We start from the raw sequence: 25,669 nt of genomic DNA on the forward strand, positions 1-25,669 counted from the left end.
TTTCTAGAACTGACATGAGAAACAAGTGCAATTCTCCTGCCTTCTATAATCCTCTCAATATTTTCTGGTCAGAAAAGGTATTTGTACTAATATTTCACTCCATCTCATTATGCATATGCTAACAATAAATAAAGCCTCACCTTGGGCACTACAAATCCCCAACAACATTAGAGATTATGCACTTTCCAGTTTTAGCTAGGCAGAGACCAACAAAAAAGGAGTTATAAATCAACAAGTGACGGCTAGATTGAGCCTGACAAGTCAAATATGCAGTTTCACACATCAGTACTCTTCATTACCACACTCACGCGGCATTCTATCCCCTTCTCCCACAGACATAGAATGTGCAAAAAGTCCTTGGGGTCTTTTTACCATGCTGCGGTAAACAGAGCCCTGCGGTAATGGGAGGCTGTTTTTGATGCCTGCCAGGGCCCTTTTTACCACAGCGGGTAAAAAGCCCCTAAAAAAGACATAAGAACGTAAGAGTAGCCATACTGGGTCAGACCAATGGTCCATCTTGCCCAGTACCCTGTTTCCAACAGTGGCCAATCCAGGTCACAAGTACATGGCAGAAACCCAAATCACTCCAAGTACCTGGCAAAACTCCAAGCTACTAATCCTGGGGCAAGCAGTTGCTTCCCCATATCTGTCTCAATAGCAGACTATGGACTTTTCCTCCAGGAACTTGTCCAAACCTTTTTTAAACCCAGATACGCTAACCGTTGTTACCATATCCTCCGGCAAAGAGTTCCAGAGCTTAACTATTCGTTGAGTGAAAAAATATTTTCTCCTATTTATTTTAAAAGTATTTCCATGTAACTTCCTCGAGTGTCCCCTAGGGCCAGATGCACTAAACAACGAGCCATTAACGAGCAAGTAGTAAACCCTGGCATGCACTAAAGACTTTTTTTCGACAACGGTAGCAGCTAACGAAAATGGAATACAGATGAGCAAATTGTGTAGAAACCCTATTGTAATGAGATGCACTAACCTTTTCCGATTGCTAAACGCACTGTGATTGGCTCAGGGATTTCCAGGTCTCTCTGCTGAGTGAAGCACTGCCAAAAAAGACATTTTTATTATTGCAGGGGGGAATGATGGCTAAAATGGACGGTTTTTTTGGATGGGCGTCCTCAACTGCATTGTTGAGCCGCATCGGAGGGGGTGAACAGCGCGGCGTCTTCCAGCGGCACAGGGAGGCGTATTTGGCATGCGCAGAGCAGCCAGCATAACGCTTGGCTGCTCTGCGCATGCTTCGACCGGCCGACTGTTTAACGACGGAATAGAGAATGCAAGTGAGCTACAATGAGCAGCTCATTTGCGTTCCTATTCCTTGATGCATGCCCATTCCTTACCGATTCGCTAAGGGAATCGGTAAGGAAAGGGCTTTAACAAGTCTTTAGTGCATCTTGCCCCTAGTCTTTGTACTTTTGGAACAATTTATTTTTTTTAAAAAAATTTACTTCTACTTGTTCTACGCCACTCAGGATATTGTAGACCTCAATCATATCTCCCCTCATCCGTCTCTTTCCCAAGCTGCAGAGCCCTAATCTCTTTAGTCTTTCCTCATACGAGAGGCATTCCATCCCCTTTATCATTCTGGACACTACTGTTTGAACCTTTTCTAATTCCACTATATCCTTTTTGAGATACAGCAACCAGAACTAAATGCAATATTCAAGGCGAGGTCGCCGCCACCACTGAATTATTTTCTGTAGCACCAGAAATGGCGCACACGAGGTAGAACTACCACCGGCGGCTAAATTGGGCCGGTAGTAATTCCAGGTTGCCACATGGCAACCCTTTAGTAAAAAGGCCCCTTAGTAAATGAAGCCATTTGTTTCTTCTACATGATTAACAATACATATTCTAATATAAAAATAGGATTTAGAGGTTTTACCAAGGATTATAAATGTGGGAAGACAGGGAAAGCAGCCAGCAGCAGATAGAATAAAACAATTTGCGCAGTATTCACAAGTAAAAGAGAACTGGTCTCAGATAAGCAAAAACACAAATGGAAGGTAGATTTAGTCCCTTTACATAACAGAGGACAGATGTAACTAGCAAAAAGGGAAGCAGCAATAACGATTACTACAGAAAAGTGAGAGTGGAGTGTGACAACATTCAGTAACCTGAAAGTGGCAAATAAAGTAACAGAGCCACTGGCACACTAGGATAAATCCGAGGGGGGGGAGGGGAGCAATACCTATTTAAACATAATGTTAACACGTTTATAGGAACTCACTTGAGTGTATTGTGAACAGTATAGAAGGGATACAGCAGAAGCAATCTAGAGAAGGACCATTAACAGAGCAGCATTTTAGAAAAAGCATCTAACTTAGAATACAGACGTCCAAGTCAGTACGTCACATATGGACATCCATTTCTCATATATTTTAGAACTGGATCTGGTGATGTACAGCCTGTTCTTAAATACACGAGAAATAGCCATCTATTTGCTAGTAACGTCCAGCGCGAACAGCCATTTTACAAACTCAAATGTCCAAACAAGGGATATGGATATCTTTGTGCAAACATAGGAATGCCCAGGTTATAAAAAGCACACCAAACGTCCAAAAGGAAGCAATACCTTAAACAATATTCTTCAAAAAACACTTCCAGTAAATATCACAAGTATAGAGTAGTTACTTACCTGTAACAGGTGTTCTCTGAAGACAGCAGGCTGCATATTCTCACAAGTGGGTGACGCCACGTCGGCCCCGGAGGATTTTAAAGCAAAATCTAAAAATCTCTTTTATGGCGTTCCGTCGCGCGAGCGATCGCACTGCACATGTGCGCACACCTCTTCCCGCTCGCTGTGCGGACACGCCCTTCAGTTAAATCCAAAAGATGGAGGAGACAACTCCAAAAGGGGAGGTGGGAGGGTTTGTGAGAATATGCAGCCTGCTGTCTTCGGAGAACACCTGTTACAGGTAAGTAACTACTCTTTCTCCAAAGACAAGCAGGCTGATATTCTCACAAGTGGGGTATCCCTAGCTTCCAGGCTTACACAACACAACAAACAGTGGTCAATTGAGTCTCGCAACGGCGAGGCCAGAATAAAAATTGACCTGAAAAGAAGAAACATCTAAATGAGTGTAGCCTGGAACAGAACAAAAATGGGCTTAGGAGGGTTGGAGTTGGATTCTAAACCCCAAAGAAGTTCTGCAGCCCCGACTGCCCAAACCGACTGACGCGTCGGCTATCCTGCTGAAGGCAGTAGTGAGATGTGAATGTGTGGACTGATGACCACGCCGCAGCTTTGCAGATCTCTTCAATAGTGACTGATCTTAGATGAGCCACCGACTCAGTCATGGCTCTAATTTTGTGAGCCGTGACATGGCCCTCTAGAGTCAGTCCAGCTTGGACAAAAATGAAGGAGATGCAATCTGCTAGCCAAGAAGAAATGATGCGGTTTCCGACAGCAACTGGCATTAAAAGAAATAAACAACTGGGCGGACTGTCTGAGGGAGCTCGTCTGCTCCACGCAAAAAGTGCGCAGCTTGCTTTCGCCAGGGCTTGTAAGATGAGGGAGAAAGAATGTTGGCAAGACAATTGACTGGATCAGCTGGTACTCTGATACCAGCGCCAGTAAGAACTTTGTCTGCATGCGGAGAACTACTCTGTTAAGATGAGAAGTAAGGTAAGGCGCTTGAGCTACTGGAGTCTGAAGCTCACCGACCTTACGAGTTGAAGGAACAGCCATTAAGGAAAACGACCTTCCAGGTCCAATACTTCAGATGGCAGGAATCCAGTGGCCCGAATTGAGCTTGCAGCAGCTGGATGAAAACGACATTGAAACCCCAAGATACTGGATAAGGAGTGATAGGGGCTCTGACCGAAGCAGAAGAGCCAACTGTCAAAATTATTGGGGGTGCTAAGCCCAACAGAAAGAATCCCCCCTAGACACATACAAGGAATTCTCTCAATATTGGGGGAGAAATAAACCTGTCATGAAGTGGACAGCTAAAGGCTGACCTTTTACACGTTGATGATAAGCTCTTATAGCACGAAGATGAATACTGACAGAGTTGGTCTTGAGACCAGACTCAGACAGGTGTAGAAAGAACTCAAGCAAGGTCTGTATAAGACAAGAGGCAGGATCTAGGGCCTTGCTGTCACACCAGACAGCAAACCTCTTCCATGAAAAAGAATAACACCTCTTTGTGAAATCTTTTCTGGAAGCAAGCAAGAGTCGGGAGACACTCTCTGGAAAACTCAACGAAACCCACACTCTCAACATCCAGACCGTGTGAGCCAGAGATTGGAGGTTGGGATGTAGAAGTGCCCCCTCGTTCTGCGTAATGAGAGCTCGAAAACATTCCAACTCCAGAAGAAGAGGGAATCCTATCTGACGCAGCTAGAAAGGAGCAATCAGAATCATGGCTCCACAATCTTGCTTGAGAATCAGCAAAGTCTTTTCCACCAGATGTATGGGAGGATACGCATACAGAAAACCTGTCCCCCAAAGAAGGAGAAAGGCATCCGATGGTAGCCTGCCGTGAACCTGCAGCCTGGAACAGAACTGAGGGACTTTGCGATTGGACTAAGTAGTAAAAAGATCCACTGAGGGGGTATCTCATTTCCGGAAGATCTATCGAAACTATAGGCATGCTCAACAACCATGACTGTAGCATTATCCTGCTCAGCCTGTCGGCCAGACTGCTGTTTACGCCAATTAGATAAGTGGCTTGGAGAAAACATGCCGCGTTGCGGGCCCACCGCTACATCTGCATGGCATCCTGACTCAGAGGGCAAGATCCAGTACTCCTTTGTTATCGAGTACATCACAACCCGATTGTTTGGTTGAATTAAAATAATTTGGTTGGATAGCCAGGAGGGATGCAACCTTCGTCAGCAGCTTTTGACTGAGTAAGGTGGACGGGACGCCTCAGAATCCAAATGGAGAGAATTAACCACCTCTGAGGGGAATTCCGAAGACTGGCGAACAGTTGGGTTACATTCTCTAGATACCCTAAACTTGATACCACTGGGAAGCTAGGATGCACTGAGCGGATGTCATGTGCAAAAGTGCCATGGGAGTTACGTGAACTGTGGAAGCCATGTGTCTAGAAGTCTCAATATTTACTGTGCTGTAATCTGTTGAGACAGGCAATCATCGTGTTAAGGGAACACATGCACTCCCAGTCCATGAAGATACGCTGCAACAACAGCTAGGCACTAGGAAAACATACTCTGGATGCAAAGAGAGTATAAGTATCCTATAAGTCCAGAGAGCATAACCAATCGTTTTCCTGAAGTATGGGAAGAAGGATGCCCAGGGAAAGCATCCTGAACCAAAATCTGTTTAGGCCCCTTATGTCTATGATGGGACGCCACCCACAAGGAAGGACCTGGAATAGAATCTCAACCCTTCTTGCCCTGGTGGAACGGGCTCGACTGCATTGGCGCTGAGAAAGTCAGAGAGTTCCTCTGCAAGTACTCACTTTTGATGGAAGCTAAAGGATTAAGCTCCGAATGAACAATGTGGAGGGTTTGATTCCAGATTGAGAATGTATCCTAACCGGACTATCTGAAAAAACCCACCGGTTGGAGGATAAAAGAAGTCACCTTTGGTGGAGAAAATTTAAACTTCCCCCCCGACAGGCAGATTGGCCGGTACGGACATTTTTTTTTTTTTTATAGTGGCTATGCTGAATTGGAGCCAGTCAAAAACCCCTCTCTGGTTCCTGCGGAATAGCTGCAGGGGCCTGATTAGGTGCACGCCGCTGACTAGAACGAGCGTGCTGAGGCATAGCCTGAACCGGCTGTCGAGAAGTAGGAGTATAGGTACGACCCCTTAAGGCACAAGGAAAACTACTCTTCTCTCTAAAGAACTTCCGAGATGAGGAAGTGTATGCACAGCATATCTACAATTTTCTGCTGAGTCTCCTCATCACTGTACCTAGAGCAGAAATCTAGGTGTTACATTACAAGTGTCGAAAATGCCCTTGGACAGGAACCTGCGACACACCGTGTGCTACCTGACCACTTGGTGAAAAGGTTTAGCCTACTCCGGTGGGAATGCTCGTAAAGATCTGGCAGGACTTGATTGTGGACGCGATCATGCCAGCCTGGTACGCCATTCTCCAAAAGAGGCTAAGGATGTATGCTCTGGCCCCGGGGGCGCCGAAGCAAGTTCTTAGAACTCCTATCTGTTCTGAGTGGCAGAAGACTCAGGAGAAGATGGTAGTCCAGGACCTTGAGCATCTGGGCATTGGGCTGATTCACAATCTCCACTGTAATGTCAAGACAGATAGAAGATCTAGAGGATTCTCAGCAGAGAAAACCCCATGACCTTCATGTTCATCAGATGAACCATCATTGAACTGAGCTAACTACTCAAACCGAGCAGCTCAGATCCAAATGCGTCCGATATGGAGGCGTGGTAAGGTCTACGACGGGGTCGAGAAGTTGCCCCAGTAGGCCGCGAACACCCCTACCAGAGGCAGCATCGGTGAAGGAGACCAGGTGAAAAGCTAGATGCCGCAGGAGGCGGAAGCACCCATGGCATCCAATGGTATCCATGGTCCCGAAGCCAAGGACAAAATCTGGAAATGCAAGGGAATTGAAACCAGACTGCCAGATGACTTCCATAACAGAGATGTGACCGATGGTACCGATAGTACCCATGGCATCGACGGTACCGATGATACACATGGTACCGATGACCCCCGGTACCAATGGTACCCATGGTACTTGGTACCGATGATAGTCATGATATCTGGTATCGATGGTACCCATGATACCTGGTACCGATGGTACCCATGACATGTGGTACCGATGGTACCCATGATATCCGGCACCAACAGCACCGACGGTACCGATGGTACACATGGTACCGACGATGCTCATGACACCTGGTACCAATGGCACCCATGGCACTGATGGTACCTGGTCATGATATCTGGTATCGATGGTACTCATGTACCGACGGTATCCATGATACCTGATACCCATGGTATCCATGGTACCAACGATACCCGATACCGATGGTACCCATGGTACTCGGTACCGATGGGCGATGATACCTGTCACCGATGGTCGATGGTGCCCATGATACCTGGTGCCGATGGTGCCCATGATACCTGGTACCGACGGCACCCATGCCCCGATGACATTCGGTACCGACGGTACCCATGGTACCGATGATACCCGGTGCCGACGGGACCCATGGTACCGATGATACCCGGTACCGACGGGACCCATGGCACCGACCATGGCACCAATGTTCCTGGTACCGATACTCCTCGGTACCGACGCACCGATGATACTCGGTACCGACGGTACCCATGACACCGATGATACCCGGTACCGATGGCACCGTTGATACCTGGTACCGGTGTATCGACGTCCAATGCCAGGATACCTCCATAACAGAGGGAGCAACGCTCTCGGCACCGACTGATGTCTGAAGCCCGGATACCTCCATAACAGAGGGAGCAAAGCTCTGGGCACCGATGGTACCGACACCCACTGATGCGCCCGAATGACCTGCCAAGCAGGAGGCGCCGAGGCAGGTGGAGACCTACTCGATGCATAACTATACCCAGCGTGCATCGGTCTCTGTCGGACTCCAGAATTGATCTCCTTCGGGCATCCCTGACAAGTAGCATACGTCTCGTCTTTGAGACACTACTTGCGCTTCACAGGGAGATGATCCGGCCCAAGACACATCTGCCGATGCGCCCGAATGACCTGCAGAGCAGGAGACGCCGAGGCGGGTGGAGACTCACTTCAAAGGTTACACCACTGATTTTGTGTCACCAGGTTGCCCATTCACCAGGGTTGCACCTGCTTAGGCTCCTGCTTTTCTCCTGTGACATACACCTTCACCACTTGTGAGGCTTAAAGACAGTGGTGTGCTGAAGCAGGCTCTCACAGCTCTCGAGAGCCATTTGTTAAGTTTTAATAAATGGATCCTAAAAATGTGGGCTTGTTTTATTTGCTGGCGAGAGAGAGCCCACAGATAACAATATACCAGCACTTTTATAAGAAAAAAGAAAAAGAGAAGCTTAAATGCTTTGTTTTCATTTCAGGCACAGCCCCTTGTGACTCTGGCAATTACTTAACTTTTCCTTGCCTCAGGTACAAAAAGTACCTGTATATATAAGCCACAATGAGCCTGCCATGAAAAAGTATAAATGAAATAATAAAAAAAGAGATTTTACTCCGAGGACCTGAAGAAAACACGAAGCACTAACGAACTCCGTGTCTCCTCAGACGCGGAAAAAGAAAAACTGAGGGGCGTGTCCGCACAGCGAGCGGGAAGAGATGTGCGCACATGCGCAGTGCGATCGCTCGCGCGACAGAACACCATAAAAGAGATTTTTAGATTTTGCTTTAAAATCCTCCGGGGCCGACGTGGCGTCACCCACTTGTGAGAATATCAGCCTGCTTGTCTTTGGAGAATTCCATATTACTTAAAAAAAAAAAAAAAAAGAAAAAGTAACTGGATGACCAGGGAACACAATTTGCAGGGTTGGGGGGGGGGGGGGAGATAAGAAAGAAAGAAATGTATGCTATGTATTGTGCTATGATGTATTAGATATTAAGGATGGTTATACTGTTTGTATGTTGCTCAATTTGGCATGGACCTATTGATTGGACTAGATTTAAACATAAAAAAATGACTGACATTTCAAATGCATATTGCTTTACACAGATTTTGTTAGGAAATTACAACTGAAAGCATATTTTGCCGAACATCCGATTGAAAATGATACCTCTATTGTGGCCCTAAAAATCTAACTTTTGGATGTGGACCCTACTTTGGTCTTGTCTACAAGAATTTCTGAATGTGAGTCTCTGGCTTTTGATGAAGGGCTTATTACTGAAAGAGAGAAGTCGTTTCTTATAAAAACCAGCCTTAAGATTCCATATATTTATTTTTTACCAAAAATTCATAAGAATGTTCAGACCCTCCACCCCAGGGAGACCTATTTTATCTACTAGGGGGTCGTGTTAGAACCTTTGTCACAATTTTGGATAGCTATCTTAAGCTGGAAGCTCACAAAGTTAAGTCTTACGTGACAAATACATCTCATGTGCTGCAAAATAAGTGAGGGTTTGTGGTCACTTTTTGATCAAGAGTTATTGTTAATTATTGATGTATCAGCACTTTATATCTCAATTCCACAAAATGAAGCCTTTGATATTATTCATTTAGAAGGTATGACTGGCAAAAATAATTTGTTAAGTTGACAGGACTGGTTATGTTTAAAAGCATGAAAGAGTCTTCTCTTTTGAAAAGTAGATTTATCATTTAAAAAGTGAGACTGAAATTAGAGTTGTAATGATATTCGGTCAAATATGAATAATGAAAAATATTATTTGGCTGACTATGAGTAATGGGCATTGAGTTTTAACATAAAACCTAAAAGAAGCAGCATGAAATCAGAGAGCAAGTGTTTACTTCAGTAGAATTATTTGTATTTCAATTGAAATCACTATTCGGCTGAATACAAATAATGGATTCAGGGCTTAATCAAATACGAATATCCGGTACAGCCCTAATTGCAATGGGAGCCACTACTGATAATTTGGGTGCATCTTTTGAAGCCACTGAGTCTTCTTGGACATTGAAAAAAAGAATCACAGCCAAATTAAACTCCTCAATTGTAAACTGTGAAAATAGGCAGCGTTCAAATTTGAGGTTGGTGCCCTGGCCTAGCAACTCACAAGAATGAAAAGAAACTTGAAGAGCGGAAAATACTAAAAAAACTTAAAGGAAACAAAATAAAATAAAGATTAAGGATAAAAGAATTGAAGGGACAATATCAGGGGGGAAAAATACACTGTGAGGAGAACACTCAGACGCATCCTCCTGCTCTGCAGAAAAATGAAGACCAAGGAACCCACGCTCACACGTCGGGCAGCAAGGCACCAGGCCACATGCAGTGGGATGCTGTTAGTAATTTCTACAATCATCTTGCTAGTCATTGCCCACAAGCTCCGTCGGATGACGTCACCCTGATGTGGGAATACGGACGACCTGCTTGTCCTAAGAGAATGATAAAACAGGTTATTTTACTGTTAACCCAGGTTATTAGTAACTAGGTCTCTCAATATATAAAATGGGACCTGTGCTAAAATAGCATGAGTTATAGAAAAAAATTCTTAATGGTAGCTCCCTTGAAGAGATAAAATGTGCACACTAAAAACCATCCTTTTCTATGGCAATTTTTGGATGCATATTTTTGATACCCATCCTCTCCATTTTCCTAGCCAGAATCGCCTTCTTTCTGCCACATAAAAATGCCCATTCCGAGCATCTTCAAGTCCTATGTCAGAACCATAATATTCTGCCTTGCGCGAGGCCCATCTGCATCCTAGGAGAGAAGCCAAAGAAAAACCTGGCAGCTAGAGAAAATGGCTTTGCTTTGTAAACAAATTTTTCTTGTTTGGGCAGTTGCTCTCTTCACAAGTTGGATACTAGTGAAATCCTTATGTTTAGGGGGGTTTTTTTTCATTCTCAAAAACAAAATTATACTGAAATAGAGACGTAATCCCTCATTTCAAAATGTATGAATTTGAATTTATTTTAAATTAGAAATATTAAACTACAGTTAAAGCACAATGGGAGGTTTTGATCTTCTCTAGGAACAGTGAACTGGGTAGAATAGCTTAAAAACTGCAAATACACTGTCTCTACTGTTTCAGGTAATTATTATGTCACTGTAATAATGAACATCACTGTCATGCTTAATGATTAGATTGTGAACCAAGTCTGCACATAGTATCCAAAAAGTATATAAGCAGAGAATTTAATGAGCCCAGAATCACGCAGGGCTGAAGATACGAGAAACATTTTTATATGTGGTCAGATGTTCCAAAGGGGCTGGCAACACAAAAAGAGTATAACAAAACAAAACAAAAAAATCTTCCACAAGAAGTCCACAAGGAACCAGAAAGTAGTGGAAGTCACCAAGGGAAAAAAATGTTTCAAAGACCCTCCTGCTCTCCGTGGCACAGGATAGGAGGGAGAATGTAAATAAACTGTCCAACATGCGATGCATACATAACACGCGCACCATGAATAGAAACGCCACTGATGGGAAGAACTGTTTTACTGCGCAGACCCCTTATGTTAGTATGGCTTTTGTGACACTATTAGTGATCAATAATAGAAACCAAAGAGTGCAAATACATATGTTCAGTCTGTGAGAGAATCTTTCCATATTGGGTAATAACATCTCTCTAATAAATGAGCTGTGACCGACGTGCCGCACATGCGTCACTTCATAGGTCTCTTCTGATGTGTCGTGCATGCGCAGAACGGCGCGCAGCTGTTCTGTGCATGTGTCACTACACCCACTACGCCGCCGCTACCACCCCTCCAACCCCACGAGGTCGACGCCGCAAGCGCTGCACCCTCCTACACCCTCCCCGAGGTCGCATCTGCCAGAGCACCTACCTCCACGATGTCGCCGCTGCCGCACCCCTCTGTGAAGGGCCCAATAACTACGCCGCCACTCCCACCCCCCCACGAGGTTGCCGCAAAACCCTCCACGACACAGCACCCGCCCCCCTCCGTGTCGGGCCCCATGCACTGACATGACAGTATCTCTCACCTACGTGTTAAAGCGCTGCAGATCAATGCAATCTCACTGCAGGGGGCCCGGCACGGAGGAAGGAGGGAGCGGCGGAAAGGAGGGTTGCTGGACATGGGGGGAGGGCAAAGTAACATTAGAACAAGGTAAATTAATTGAAGGATCTAATGCTGTTTATACAAAGAACATAGTATATAAAAGTGTACTATAGACATCAACTCACATTACGTTCATCAACTTTCAAATTACAATTCAGAAATAAAAAACTCTTGCCCATTATAATAGGCTTAACGGCTTGTACTTCTATAAATTCCATAAAAACAGCTGATTTATATTTAAAAAAAAAAACTTTTGATTTATGGTAAAATTATGTATAATCATACCTGATAATTTTCTTTCCATTAATCATAGCTGATCAATCCATAGACTGGTGGGTTGTGTCCATCTACCAGCAGGTGGAGATAGAGAGCAAACTTTTGCCTCCCTATATGTGGTCATGTGCTGCCGGAAACTCCTCAGTATGTCGATATCAAAGCTCCATCTGCAGGACTCAGCACTTAGAGAATTACACCCACGAAGGGACACTCTGCCCAGCTCACCACCGCCGAAACGGGGGAGGGGAATTAACCCAGCTCATCCCCACACAAGTGGGGGAGGGGAATCCGTCCAGCTCATCCCCGCGGAGCGGGGGAGGGACACCACACCCGCCGATGCGGGGGGATCTGGCTTATCCTGCAACCGCAACCGCGGGAGGAGCTGACTGACCCTAACACCGCCGAAGCGGGAGGGGTACAAAGCTGCCCTACAGCCGCACGAAGCGGGAGGGAGTGCCGGCAGAATTTATGTCTCAATCCAGCCCCGTAAAACGGAGGGGAGAGGAATGCAGCAGCTCACTGTAACACAAACTCGTCTCAACTCTTGAAGAATCCAAGTGAAAGAACTTGAACACGAAGTCTTTCTGAAATAACTGAAGACTAAACTTGAACCTGAAATGCAACCAGAATAAAAACAGAACAGATATCTGGGAGGGGCTATGGATTGATCAGCTATGATTAATGGAAAGAAAATTATCAGGTATGATTATACATAATTTTACCTTCCATATCATCAAGCTGATCAATCCATAGACTGGTGGGATGTACCGAAGCAGTACTCACCCAGGGCGGGACATTGAAATCCCTGACCTCAACACTGAAGCTCCAAACCGGGCCTCCGCCCGTGCAGCCACAGTCAAACGGTAATGCTTGGAGAATGTATGAGCCGAAGCCCAAGTTGCCGCCTTGCATATCTCTTCCAAGGAGACGGATCCGGCCTCTGCCATCGAGGCCGCCTGAGCTCTCGTGGAGTGAGCCTTCAGCTGGATAGGCGGCACCTTCCCCGCGGCCACATAAGCCGCTGCAATGGCTTCCTTGACCCATCTTGCCACTGTAGGCTTAGCAGCCTGCAGACCCTTACGAGGACCTGCAAACAGGACAAACAGATGATCCGATTTCCGGAAATCATTGGTCACTTCCAAGTATCTGAAGATGACTCGTCTCACATCCAGATATTTAAGAGCAGAGTACTCCTCTGGGTAGTCCTCCCTACGAAAGGAAGGGAGACAGAGCTGCTGATTCACATGGAAGCGAGAAACAATCTTGGGCAGGAAGGAAGGCACTGTGCGAATAGTCACTCCTGCCTCAGTGAACTGCAGAAAAGGCTCTCGACATGAGAGCGCCTGGAGCTCGGAAACTCTTCTGGCTGAAGTGATAGCCACCAAAAAGACTGCTTTCAACGTCAGGTCTTTCAGAGATGCCCTCGACAAGGGTTCAAAAGGCGGCTTCTGCAATGCTCTTAGCACCAGGTTGAGATTCCACGCAGGCACCACTGAGTGCAGAGGAGGGCGCAGGTGATTAACTCCCTTGAGAAAGCGCACCACATCTGGCTGCGAAGCCAGGGAAGCACCCTTCAGGCGGCCCCTGAAGCAAGCCAGAGCCGCTACCTGGACTTTAAGGGAACTGAGCGACAGGCCTTTCTCCAGACCTTCTTGCAGGAACGCCAACACTGAAGAAATTGGAGCAGTGAAGGGAGAAAGTGAGCCTGCTTCACACCATGCTGCAAAGATACGCCAAACCCTGGCGTAAGCAGTAGAAGTAGAGCGTTTCCTCGCTCTCAGCATAGTGGCGATGACCTTGTCTGAGAAGCCCTTCTTCCTCAGACGCTGCCGCTCAATAGCCAGGCCGTAAGACCAAAGGGAGAGGGATCCTCCATCACCACGGGACCCTGATGTAACCGGCCCTGCTCCACTGACAGCCGCAGAGGATCGTCGACTGAAAGCCTGATCAAGTCCGCATACCAGGGACGTCTGGGCCAATCCGGACCCACCAGGATTACCCTGCCGGGATGCTTTGCCACCCGGTCTAGCACCCTGCCCAACATGGGCCAGGGCGGGAACACATAGAGGAGCTCTTGTGTCGGCCACTGTTGGAGAAGAGCATCTACTCCCAGGGATCGAGGGTCCCGTCCTCTGCTGAAAAAGCGCGGCACTTGGCAATTGGCCGATGACGCCATCAGATCTAGGCTCGGCTGGCCCCAGCGCTTCGTGATGTCCAAGAACGCCTGAGCAGATAGTTGCCACTCTCCGGGCTCCAAGGTATGGCGACTGAGAAAGTCCGCCTTGACATTCATGACTCCGGCAATGTGGGCCGCTGAAAGCTGCTCCAGGTTTGCTTCCGCCCACTGGCAAAGACTCAGCCTCCTTGGCTAGAGGGGCGCTCTTGGTACCTCCCTGGCGGTTGATATAGGCCACAGCCGTGGCATTGTCCGACAGGACCCGTACAGGCTACAACACCAGTACCGGGATGAACTCCAATAACACCAACCGAATGGCTCTGAGTTCCAGGAGGTTGATAGACCACTTGCCTCTGCAGGAGACTAGAGCCCCTGCGCTGTCCTTCCCAAGCAGTGGGCTCCCCAGCCCATCAAAGAGGCGTCTGTCGTGACGACAATCCACTCCGGGGTCACCAGAGGCAATCCTGCAGACAACTTGTCTGTCTGCGTCCACCAGCTCAGCGCCTTGCGCACTGCTGGGTCCACGGGAAGGCGCACAGCATAATCCTCCGACATCGGAGTCCAGCGCAGCAGCAGAGATAGCTGTAGTGGTCTCATATGAGCCCTGGCCCAGGGCACTACTTCCATCGTGGCCGTCATAGAGCCCAACAGCTGCACGTAGTCCCAAGCCCGAATAGGAGAGGCTACTAGGAACTAGTCCACCTGAGCCTGAAGCTTGACAATCCGATTGTCTGGCAGGAACACTCTGCCCACTTGGGTGTCGAATCGAACTCCCAGATACTCCAGGGACTGAGTCGGGCGCAGCTGGCTCTTCTTCCAGTTGATGATCCATCCCAGGGAGCTCACAAGAGCAACTACCCGGTCCATAGCTTTGCCGCACTCTGCATAAGAGGGGGCTCGGATCAACCAGTCGTCCAGATAAGGATGGACTTGTACTCCTTCCTTTAGCAGGAAGGCCGCTTTGACCCCCATTACTTTGGAAAAGGTCCGCGGAGCAGTAGCCAACCCGAAAGGGAGGGCTCTGAACTGGAAGTGTCGTCTCAGGACTGTAAAACGCAGAAAGCGTTGGAGAGGAGGCCAGATGGGAATATGCAGGTACGCTTCCTTGATGTCCAAGGAAGCCAAGAACTCTCCTGCCTTCACTGCCGCTATAACAGAGCGGAGAGGCTCCATGCGAAAGTGCCTCACTTTCCAGGCCCGATTGACCCCTTTGAGGTCGAGGATAGGCCGGACAGAACCTCCTTTCTTTGGAACCACAAAGTAAATGGAGTAACGTCCCTTGCCAATCTGATTTTTTTGGCACCGGAACGACCGCACCCAGGCGGATCAGGATGTCCAAGGTCTGCTGCACTGCCACAGCTTGACCGGAGACTTGCAGGGAGAGAGTACAAACCCGTCTCTTAAGGGTTGGCAGAACTCTAGCTTGTAGCCGTCTCTGATGACTTCCAGCACCCACGCGTCTGAAGTTATAGTGGTCCACTCGCCCAGAAACGAGGACAGCCGTCCTCCAATCTGCACTGGGGCGTGGACCAAGGCCCCGTCATTGGGTACGAGACCCTGGGGGAGGACCGGAGGGAGCACCTCCGGGACGGCGGTCTCTGCGAAAGGAATGCTGCTTGGGGGAGAAATTCCTCTTGAAGGAAGAGGGGGCAGAGGAACCCGACTTGCCCGAGCGGTACCGACGGGCTTCCAGCAACCGTCCTCTGGAGGTACCGGGACGAGTACTAGCCCGAGCCCTGACCTCTGGTAATTTCTTGCCCTTAGACGTGCCGAGATCGGTCACGATTTTGTCCAGCTCGACCCCAAAGAGCAGCTTGCCTTTAAAAGGCAATCTAGCCAGGCGGGATTTAGAGGCGTGGTCAGCAGACCAATGTTTCAGCCAAAGCCACCGCCGCGCAGAGACTGTCTGAGCCATGCCTTTAGCTGAGGCTCTCAAGACATCATACAGCAAGTCTGCCAAATAGGCTAAGCCCGATTCCAGGGCCGGCCAATCAGCCCTCAAGGAAAGATCCGAGGGGGAAGCCCGCTGCACCATAGTCAGGCACGCCCTGGCCACATAGGAGCCGCAAACTGAGGCCTGCAAACTTAAAGCAGCTGCCTCAAAGGACGACCTTAAGGCCGCCTCCAATCTTCTGTCTTGGGCGTCCTTTAGGGCCGTGCCACCTTCCACCGGCAACGCCGTTTTCTTAGTCACCGCAGTGATTAAAGAATCCACGGTAGGCCACAGATAGGCCTCACGTTCACTCACAGCCAAAGGATAGAGGCGGGACATAGCCCTAGCCACTTTAAGGCTCGTTTCCGGGACATCCCATTGAGCCGCAATTAAGGTGTGCATGGCATCATGCACGTGGAAGGATCTAGGCGGGCGCTTCGTCCCCAGCATAATGGCAGAGCCAACAGGGGCTGAGGGAGAGACGTCCTCCGGAGAGGAAATCTTCAAAGTGTCCATGGCCTGTAAAAACAGGTTGGGCAAATCCTCTGGGCTAAAAAGCCGCGCTGCAGAGGGGTCATCCGCTCCATCCGAGCGGGGATCTATCTCCTCCAAGGAATCCGCAAAGGACCGTTGGGAGACCTCAGACACGCTGCCCTCATCTACATCGGAGGAGACAAAGTCCTCCAAGGCCTGGAAATCAACCCGAGGGCGTTTACCTCTGGGAACCTCAACCTCTTTATCAGAAGAGGGAGCAGGGGCAGCGTTTTGCATGAGGAAAGCCTGATGCAGCAGCAAAACAAACTCGGGGGAGAAACCCCCCAGACTGTGCACTTCCGCAGCCTGGGCAACAGCCCTAGACGCACTCTCAACCGGCGCTCGCAATAGAGGGGGAGAGACATGCTGCGCATCCAAAATGGCGTCCGGCGCGAAACTCCGCGAAGGAGCCGCGCGGGAAGAACGGCGCTTAACTTTAGCCGCTTGTGCCGTCGCCCAAATTAAGGGCGTTCATGGCATTAATGTCTCCAACCTCAAGGGCGGCCCACGAAGAAGCCGTCCGAGCCGCGTGGCCGGCCAAGATGGCGGAGGCGAGGAGCGGGGGATGGGCGTTTATGGCGGGAAAAAACCGCCACGCCGGAGGAACGACCGGGACATTCATCGGTCACTAAACTGTCACCCATCAAGGGCGAATCAGGTTGTAAAACCCCCGCATCCCCTCTAGAAGCGCTCCAGCGATCCGGGGAGCGACCCTTTGCGCCCTCGCCCTCCGACGCCATATGCCACGAGGAGAAGAATCGGGGAACCCCCTGCCCGCTATAAAAAGGTAAAATTACCTGCTTGCCGCTCCGAGCTGTAACGAACTGGTGTCCCAGTGAGTAGCTGCAATGAACGTTTAAAGAAACGTCGAATTAAACGCCTTTAAAGACGTTTAAAATTTTTTTTTTTTTTTTAAACGGAGCCAGCGGGAGGGGGGAGAAAAGGAGGGACCTGGCACCACCAGGTTTGCACTTGCTCAAAAGAGCCCTCAACCCCAGGCCTCAACAAAACCTAAGGATTAGGCTTGGAGGCCTAGCCAGAGCTGCTGCTGTGTGTGACCACCACCTGCTGAGATAGAGAACATACTGAGGAGTTTCCGGCAGCACATGACCACATATAGGGAGGCAAAAGTTTGCTCTCTATCTCCACCTGCTGGTAGATGGACACAACCCACCAGTCTATGGATTGATCAGCTTGATGATATGGAATGGCCATCACATTAAGGCCCTTTTACCAAGCTGCGTGAAAAAGGGCCCTGTGCTGGCAGCAGGGACCATTTCTCCCGCGCACCAGGGCCCTTTTTACCGCAGTGGGTAAAAAAGCCCCCAGCACTCATGGCCATGTGGTAAGAGACTGCTTACCAATAAGGGCCCTCACTGTAACCGGGCAGTGCAAGTGGTTTTCGTGGGGTTCCTTTTTCCCCCGGAACTGGCACGCAATTGGGGCGGGACTACCGCCGGCGGCCACATTGGGCCAGCAGTAGTCCCGAAAGAGTGAGTGGGAAGCCCGTGCTAGGTTTACCGTTACTCTGTAAAAGGGCACCATTGTGACTAAAAGGCCAGCCTCAAACAAAAAGTGTCTTAGCTTGTATCAGTCTAAACCAATGGTTCTCAACCAGTGTGTTACCAAAACTTTGACGGACAGTACATTTGTGCTTTCTTTAAAAATCCGGTATGTCAACAGATTGGGGATTGCTGGGAGCAAGAAAGTCAGGTACTTGAAATCTTCATTACTAGTTCCTAGTTCTATCACCAGACCAACTGGAAATGTTACTGGCCTCTGGTCCATCCCTCTCCTCCACCCTGGCATCATACAGACCCTGGTACCTGTATCTCTATTGTATCACTGACAGCAACAATGAAATGATATATAAGGTTTTGTTTTTCTTTAGTTGCGAATTGTAGTATTCAATGTGTCAGGCAATGTGAACGTTGTCAGCTGTGTCACAACAGAAGGAAGGTTTATTTATTTATTTGCTGCATTTATATCCCACATTTTCCCACCCATTTGCAGGCTCAATGTGGCTTACAATATAATACAACGACAATCACACTGATGGAATAAGAAAATCAGAATACAGATAACAGATAAGGTGCATAAGAATATCATGGCAATCATATTAACGGAGTAAGAATTTCAGAATTGTTGCAATTAAGGTGCATAAAAAATTATGTATAATAAGAGGTGGATAAGTAGATAAAACATAACATAATGATATCAGGACAAGGTATAATGTTCAGTAATTAGGGTGTAAATTAAAATAGACAAATTAGAAAAGTTCCATTGAGAACTACTAGTTTAAAATGACAGATAATGACACACTAGGGGATTCACTAAAACTTCTATTAACTTCAGCTAACTGCATTCAAAGTAGCCCAAATCTTTGAGTGAACTATTGCATCTAGAATAAACAGATTTTTTAAATTATGGTTCTGCCACCATTTGATTAACATATAGAAACTGAACATAAAAGCAGACCGTAACCAAAACTTTCTCTCTTCACTAATCCTCTCTGCTTAGCTCATGTTTTCTTGAAATGGAATGGACTTTTCTATTAGAATCTGTTGGATATTTCTAAGTGACCCAGAGTGGCCGCTATGAAATGGAATGAAAGGACCGATGGACCGCTGGTCTGACCCAGCATGGCTCTTATATTCTTATGAATCCAGAGAGTCTTTTTTTCACTCCATTGCCCTTTCCATCAATAAATTTCTTATGTTATTCCCAAGTCTATCCACAGTGGTGCAAATGACAAAATACTACTGAAAATCTTTTAAGATAATTTTTTAAAAATATTTGCAGTCTGTGTGTTAAATATTCTTTTTCCGAGAGAGTGGCACATGAGAACAGCATCTGTGAGTATCTCAGTAAATCGCTGAGACACTTAATTCTGATGGTCAGTTAAAAAAATTATTGAATCAATATTCTGACAATGTCAAATGACACATTAACAACATAATGGAAAGGATGCCTAAAAGTCTAGTTTAATGGTTTCTCTGGAACCTGCCATAAGCAAAATAACATCACTATTACAATGGTAGTCAAGGAAAAATGTAATTGTAAACGTTTTCAGTGATAGCTTTTCATACCTCCAAGGTTGTCTTGTCAAAATGTATTTCAAGAAAAATGTGGAGGAGTGTGGTAGCCGTGTTAGTCCACTCTTAAGGTTATCAATAGAAATCAAACAAAATAAAACATGGAAAAGTTATTGGACATAACTTAATACATTTCTTGATTAGCTTTCGAAGGTTGCCCTTCTTCGTCAGATCGGAAATAAGCAAATGTGCTAGCTGACAGTGTATATAAGTGAAAACATTCAAGCATTACTATGACAGTAAAATAGATACCATTGGAGATTCTACATGGAATGTTGCTACTGTTGGAGATTCTACATGGAATGTTGCTATTCCACTAGCAACATTCCATGTAGAAGGCTGCGCAGGCTTCTGTTTCTGTGAGTCTGACGTCCTGCACGTACGTGCAGGACGTCAGACTCACAGAAGCAGAAGCCTGCGCGACCACATTGGTGATCTGCAAGGGCCGACTTCTACATGGAATGTTGCTAGTGGAATAGCAACATTCCATGTAGAATCTATAGAAATCAAACAAAATAAAACATGGAAAAGAAAATAAGATGATACCTTTTTTATTGGACATAACTTAATACATTTCTTGATTAGCTTTCGAAGGTTGCCCTTCTTCCTCAGATCGGAAATAAGCAAATGTGCTAGCTGACAGTGTATATAAGTGAAAACATTCAAGCATTACTATGACAGTCTGACAGGGTGGGAGGATGGGGGTGGGTCGGAGGTATGCATGGGGACATCAAAGCATATCATTGATATTCTAACACAATGGGTGTGGATAGGTGAGGGGTGGGGTGATCAACAGAGACATACAGCTTTATGGTTTATAATGGGCTAGGAACCCCAGGTCCTTGTTAAGTCCTTTCTGTTGGGTGTTAAAATATTCAATCATTCTGACTTCAAAGGTCTTACGTTCTTGTATGGTTTTAAAGTTACCTTTCAGTATTCTCACTGTGAAATCACTGGTACAGTGTCCTGGTTCTGTGAAGTGCTGTCCCACTGGGGTGGGGGGCCCTACTGGCTGTACTGTTCATGTGATGTCTATGTAAATTGAATCTTGTCTTAAGCATCTGGCCTGTTTCTCCAATATAGCATCCTTCGTTACATTTTTTACACTGAATGATATATACCACATTGGAAGATGAGCAAGTGAAAGATCCCTTTATGTTGAATATCTTTCCTTTGTGGGTAACTGTGGGGTCCTGTGAAATATTTTGGCATAGTTTGCAACTGGATAAATTACAGGGACGTGTGCCCTTCTGTTCATGTGGGAATACAACTAGTGCTGTGTGATGGTTCAGAAGAAAGTACAATCCCAAAATCCATCACTGTTCTAAACTGAAGTCATACTACAAAAACAAAAAATATGTTTTCAGGTTGTATTTGTAAACTGCATTAGTAGAACCAGCTTGGAGTTGGGGAGGAGGAGGCCTGTCAGTACCAAGATGACCCCTGTTTACCACAAAATGGTGCTAGACTTACTCTCAAGAAGAGACTCCAAGCTACCTGGAAATCAAAATTCAGACCTTTATATGACCCTGTAATTTTCCCATTCCCACTTTATATCCCTCCACTCTCCACATATGTATTCTGGCCATTCCAATGGTAATTCTGGGATGAGGACTCATGCATCAGGGCATCTTCCAGAACACCGCAATTATGGGCCCTGAACACAGCCAGAAATGACCATGACTCCTAAACCCTCTCTTCTATATTATCCCCACCCAAACTGAGCAGAGGAAGGCCTGACAACTATCAAATTGGGACCTTCCATATCGCAGTGCACAGGCAGCACTTATCAATGCTGTTTGGCTGGAATTAGGATGTCTAATGACAGAGATTTACCTTAGGACCAGAAATAAGTTCATAATTTGCTAAATTTCAATTGCATAAAACTCCTGCAAGCTATTTATGGCACAGGGATTTAGATTATGTTAAGAATCTGCTGCACTTCCTATTTCATACTTCCTCCCAGTTTAACTTATTTGCAATTCAAATCAATTGCACATAGTCTATTAATCTGTTGTGATAAAGGGCCCTTGTTTGTTACACTTCACACATTTATTCCCCTCATCGTGTGTGCAGCCACCCAGCAATAACTTCCTGAATGCAACAGCACAAACACACTATGAATGTCAACTTGAAATAAAAGTAGCACTGATTCTGTCATTTTTTTTATAGCTAGGAACAGTTTTATTTCTGCTCTTGTGCACAAGTCCTCAAAAACCTGACTAGTATAATTTTATTGTATTAATTATTAAAAAAAAAAAAAAAACACCACCGTCAGACATCTTCACAGAGCACGATGTTAACAAAATGAATAGTACACTGGAGGCTCAGTTGTTTAAACTTTTTTCATTCCATTAGGGATCATCAATGTTTGTTGTTAGATTTATTTTCAATAGAAATCAGTAAAATAAAACAACAGTAAAATTCACTCACTTGAAGACACAATCCTGAGATGCTTTACAGACCGTCTCTCTCTCTCTCTCTCCTTAGCTACTCATGGCCACAAGAATATGCAGTGTCAACATTAAATGTAATATTTTCAGAGCTGTCTGTCACATTAATGCTTATTTATAGGATACAAATATTGGAGCTTTATCTTCTCACAGCACTAAGGGCTAAATGTGGTAAAATGTGATATGGCATTACTACGCACTAACAGCGTTAATGTGTGTAATTAGTAAACAGGACCTATTGCACAGAATAAGACCTGTGTCAGCATGTGCTAACATAGTACCACACTTCTGTAAACCTAATCCTAAACAAAAACATTTGCTAAAGCTATAACAAAACAAAAAGCTGCTTTGCTTCTTCAAATGCACAAGGACAATACAGTCTCGTAAAGAAGCACATTTAAATCTGGATTCAGTAAACCGCACTCAAAATTTGGCACTGAACAGCATCCTATAATGGGCATTCTGGGATCAGTGCCCTTTATAGAATAGTGCACAGCAGAATTACACCAACTGAAACCAGGTGTAAATCTCAGAGCACATCTGCACTATAACATTGTGCGCATTTTAAGGGAATACCCCTGACCCACCCATGCCCACACCCCTTTTGCAGATCTACACAGAAACACAGGCATTATTCTATAAATGGGTGCATAAACGTTTTCATGCAGATCTGATGTTTCAAACCGTTGCAGCACGGAAGTAGCACCTAACATTCAGCACCGTATATAGAATTCCCCTGTTAGAGGATATTTTTTAAACATTTTTGCATGTGTATGACTGTATGTGCGAAAATACTGCTTATAAAAATTGCAGCCCTCCTACCCCCACCCCACGTAGAAGTACAAACAATAATAAAAGAATGTACTTTTACACAACTTCAGGTGCACACATGCTCGAAGGCCAATTCTGGGTGGAATGCCAGCATACTTTATATGGAAATGTTTATTTTACATCTGCTACCAAGCAAGCATAACATCCACAGCTTAACTTTAGACATGATGTCTTAGACACCCATATTGGGGGAGGGGAGGAATTCATCAAGCAGCGCTATGGCCTTAAGGAACCTTAACAAGCATGGTAAAATTAGTTCTTACCTGAAAATTTTCTTTCCATTAGTCCCAACAGATCAATCCAGAAACTTGTGGGTTAGGTCCCTCTACCAGCAGGTGGAGATACAGAGAACTTCAGAGGTTTACTATATGTGGTCATGTGCAGTCACCTTAACTTCAGTATTGTCGATACCAAAGCAGTGGAAGACGAAACAGGAAGTCCTCTCCTATCTGCATAAAGCCCATGTAGGCTCCTCAACCGCTCCTGTGGGAGGGTAACAGAAGGTTTCCTTTATGTTTTGATTTGCCTTTTTTTTTTTGTAGCCAAAAATCAAATGAAGGAATCTGATGAAACTGAGGCAACTAGAAGAAAACACTCAACCCAGATTAATAAAAGGCAGGCCTCTAGATTGATCTGTTGGGACTAATGGAAAGAAAATTATCAGGTAAGAACTAATTTTACCTTCCACAGCGTCCCACAGATCAATCCAGAGACTTGTGGGATGTACCAAAGCAGTCCTCAAGTGGGGCGGGTACTACAACCTCAGCAGACTGGAGCAATGATACACATGCCGCGGTTAGATGTGCTGCCACGTCAAATCTGGAATGCCTAGTGCTGCCACGTCAAGCCTGCAAAGCCTGGCAAGGGAAGGACAGGAGATCGACTTCATCGCCTCACCTTCTCTCCTACCCTCTTCCTCCCTCTTGGCTTTTAATCTCCGTCTCTTTCTTCCCTCCATTTTGCCTTCCCCATTCCACCTAAATACCTCCCGCTTTCAACGCCTTCGTGGCCACACCTCTCCTCCGCTCTTTTACTCCTTTTCTTACTCTCAGCCGGTGACATCAATCCCAATCCTGGCCCTCCTCACCAACTATTATCCCAACTCTACAGATCTCACCGCGACCTCTCTAACCTCATCTCTATTCCTCTACTCCCCTCCTCTTCTCTGCCCTTCTCTCGCGCCCTATGGAATGCCCGCTCTATCTGTAACAAACTCCCCTATATCCAGGACCTCTTTATCTCGCGTCACCTCCATCTGCTCGCCATAACAGAAACCTGGCTCTTCCCTGATGACTCTGCTTCAGTCGCAGCCCTCTGCCATGGCGGTTATCTTTTTTTCACATACTCCTCACCCTGCTGGTCGCAGGGGCGGTGTTGGACTACTTCTCTCGCCCTCCTCCAGATTTCAACCCCTTCTTCCACCTCAATCTCACTATTTTTCCTCCTTTGAAGTCCACTCTATCCGCCTTTTCTCTCCTCTGCCTCTTCGAATAGTGGTCATTTATCGTCCCCCTGATAAATCCCTTTCATCCTTTCTCAGTGACTTTGATGCCTGGCTTGCCTTCTTCCATGATCCTTCCTCCCCCTCTCTCATCCTTGGTGACTAATATTCCTGCTAATGATCCTTCCAACTCTTATATTTCCAAGTTACTCGCTTTAACATCCTCCTTTAATCTCCAACTATGCTCCACCTCCCCCACTCATCAAAATGGTCACTGTCTTGATCTCATATTCTCCTCCAGCTGTTCACCCTCTAGTTTCCTTGCCTCTGATCTTCCCCTCTCTGATCACCATCTTATAACTTTCACACTTAAATCTCCTCCCTCCCAGTCCCGTCCTATCTTATCTAATTTAACTAGGAATCTTCACTATATTGACCCCTTCATCTCTATCCTCCCATGTTTCAAACCTCCTCTCTACTGTGGCACCATCCATGTCTGTCAATGAGGCTGTTTCTTCTTACAACAATACTCTATCCTCTGCCTTAGACACTCTTGCACCTTTGATGACCCGCCCTATAAGGCGTACAAAACCCCAACCTTGGCTGACTTCTAATATCCGCTACCTACGTTCCTGTACCCGCTCTGCCGAACGCCTCTGGCGGAAATCTCAGGCCCTTGCTGATTTCTTACACTTTAAGTTCATGCTGACCTCCTTCCAATCTGCTCTTTTACGCGCCAAACAGGATTATTATATCCAACTGACCAACTCTCTTGGCTCTAACCCTCGACTTCTCTTCACCACATTGAACTCTCTCCTCAAGGTGCCCCCTCCCCCAACTCCCCCTTCATTATCTCCTCAGACACTTGCTGAATTCTTTTACGAAAAGGTTCAAAAGATAAACCTTGAATTCTCTACCTCGCCACCTCTCCCTCTACTAGTCCGTTCCCCTCTCTCTCCTTCCCCACATTCCTTTTCCTCCTTTCCTGAAGTTACTATAGAGGAAACTACACTTCTCCTTTCTTCCTCAAAATGTACCACCTGTTCCTCTGATCCCATTCCCACCCACCTTCTTAATGCCACCTCACCTGCTCTTATTCCTTTTATATCTGTCACATTCTCAACCTCTCACTTTCCACTGCAACTGTCCCTACTGCCTTTAAACATGCTGTGGTCACACCTCTCCTTAAGAAGCCTTCACTCGACCCTACTTGTCCCTCTAATTACCGACCCATCTCCCTCCTCCCTTTTCTCTCCAAATTACTTGAGCGTGCTGTTCAC

General features: G+C 46.3%; 1 protein-coding gene across 2 annotated transcripts in view; it reads right to left on the reverse strand.

Annotated features, from left to right (window-relative positions):
- The window catches only part of TANGO2 (transport and golgi organization 2 homolog), a 193,561-nt gene that overhangs the window by 129,870 nt on the left and 38,022 nt on the right, over positions 1-25,669 (reverse strand). Inside the window, exon 1 of one of the 2 annotated variants that reach the window (XM_030219098.1) lies at positions 19,659-19,679. The exons of the other annotated variant lie outside the window; for it this stretch is intronic. The gene's annotated coding sequence lies outside the window, so the exon portion shown is untranslated. Of the gene's footprint in view, positions 1-19,658; positions 19,680-25,669 lie in introns of those variants that run through there. 2 annotated transcript variants of the gene reach the window in all.

Source organism: Microcaecilia unicolor, chromosome 11 (genome assembly GCF_901765095.1).
Source record: "Microcaecilia unicolor chromosome 11, aMicUni1.1, whole genome shotgun sequence".
NCBI lineage: Eukaryota > Metazoa > Chordata > Amphibia > Gymnophiona > Siphonopidae > Microcaecilia > Microcaecilia unicolor.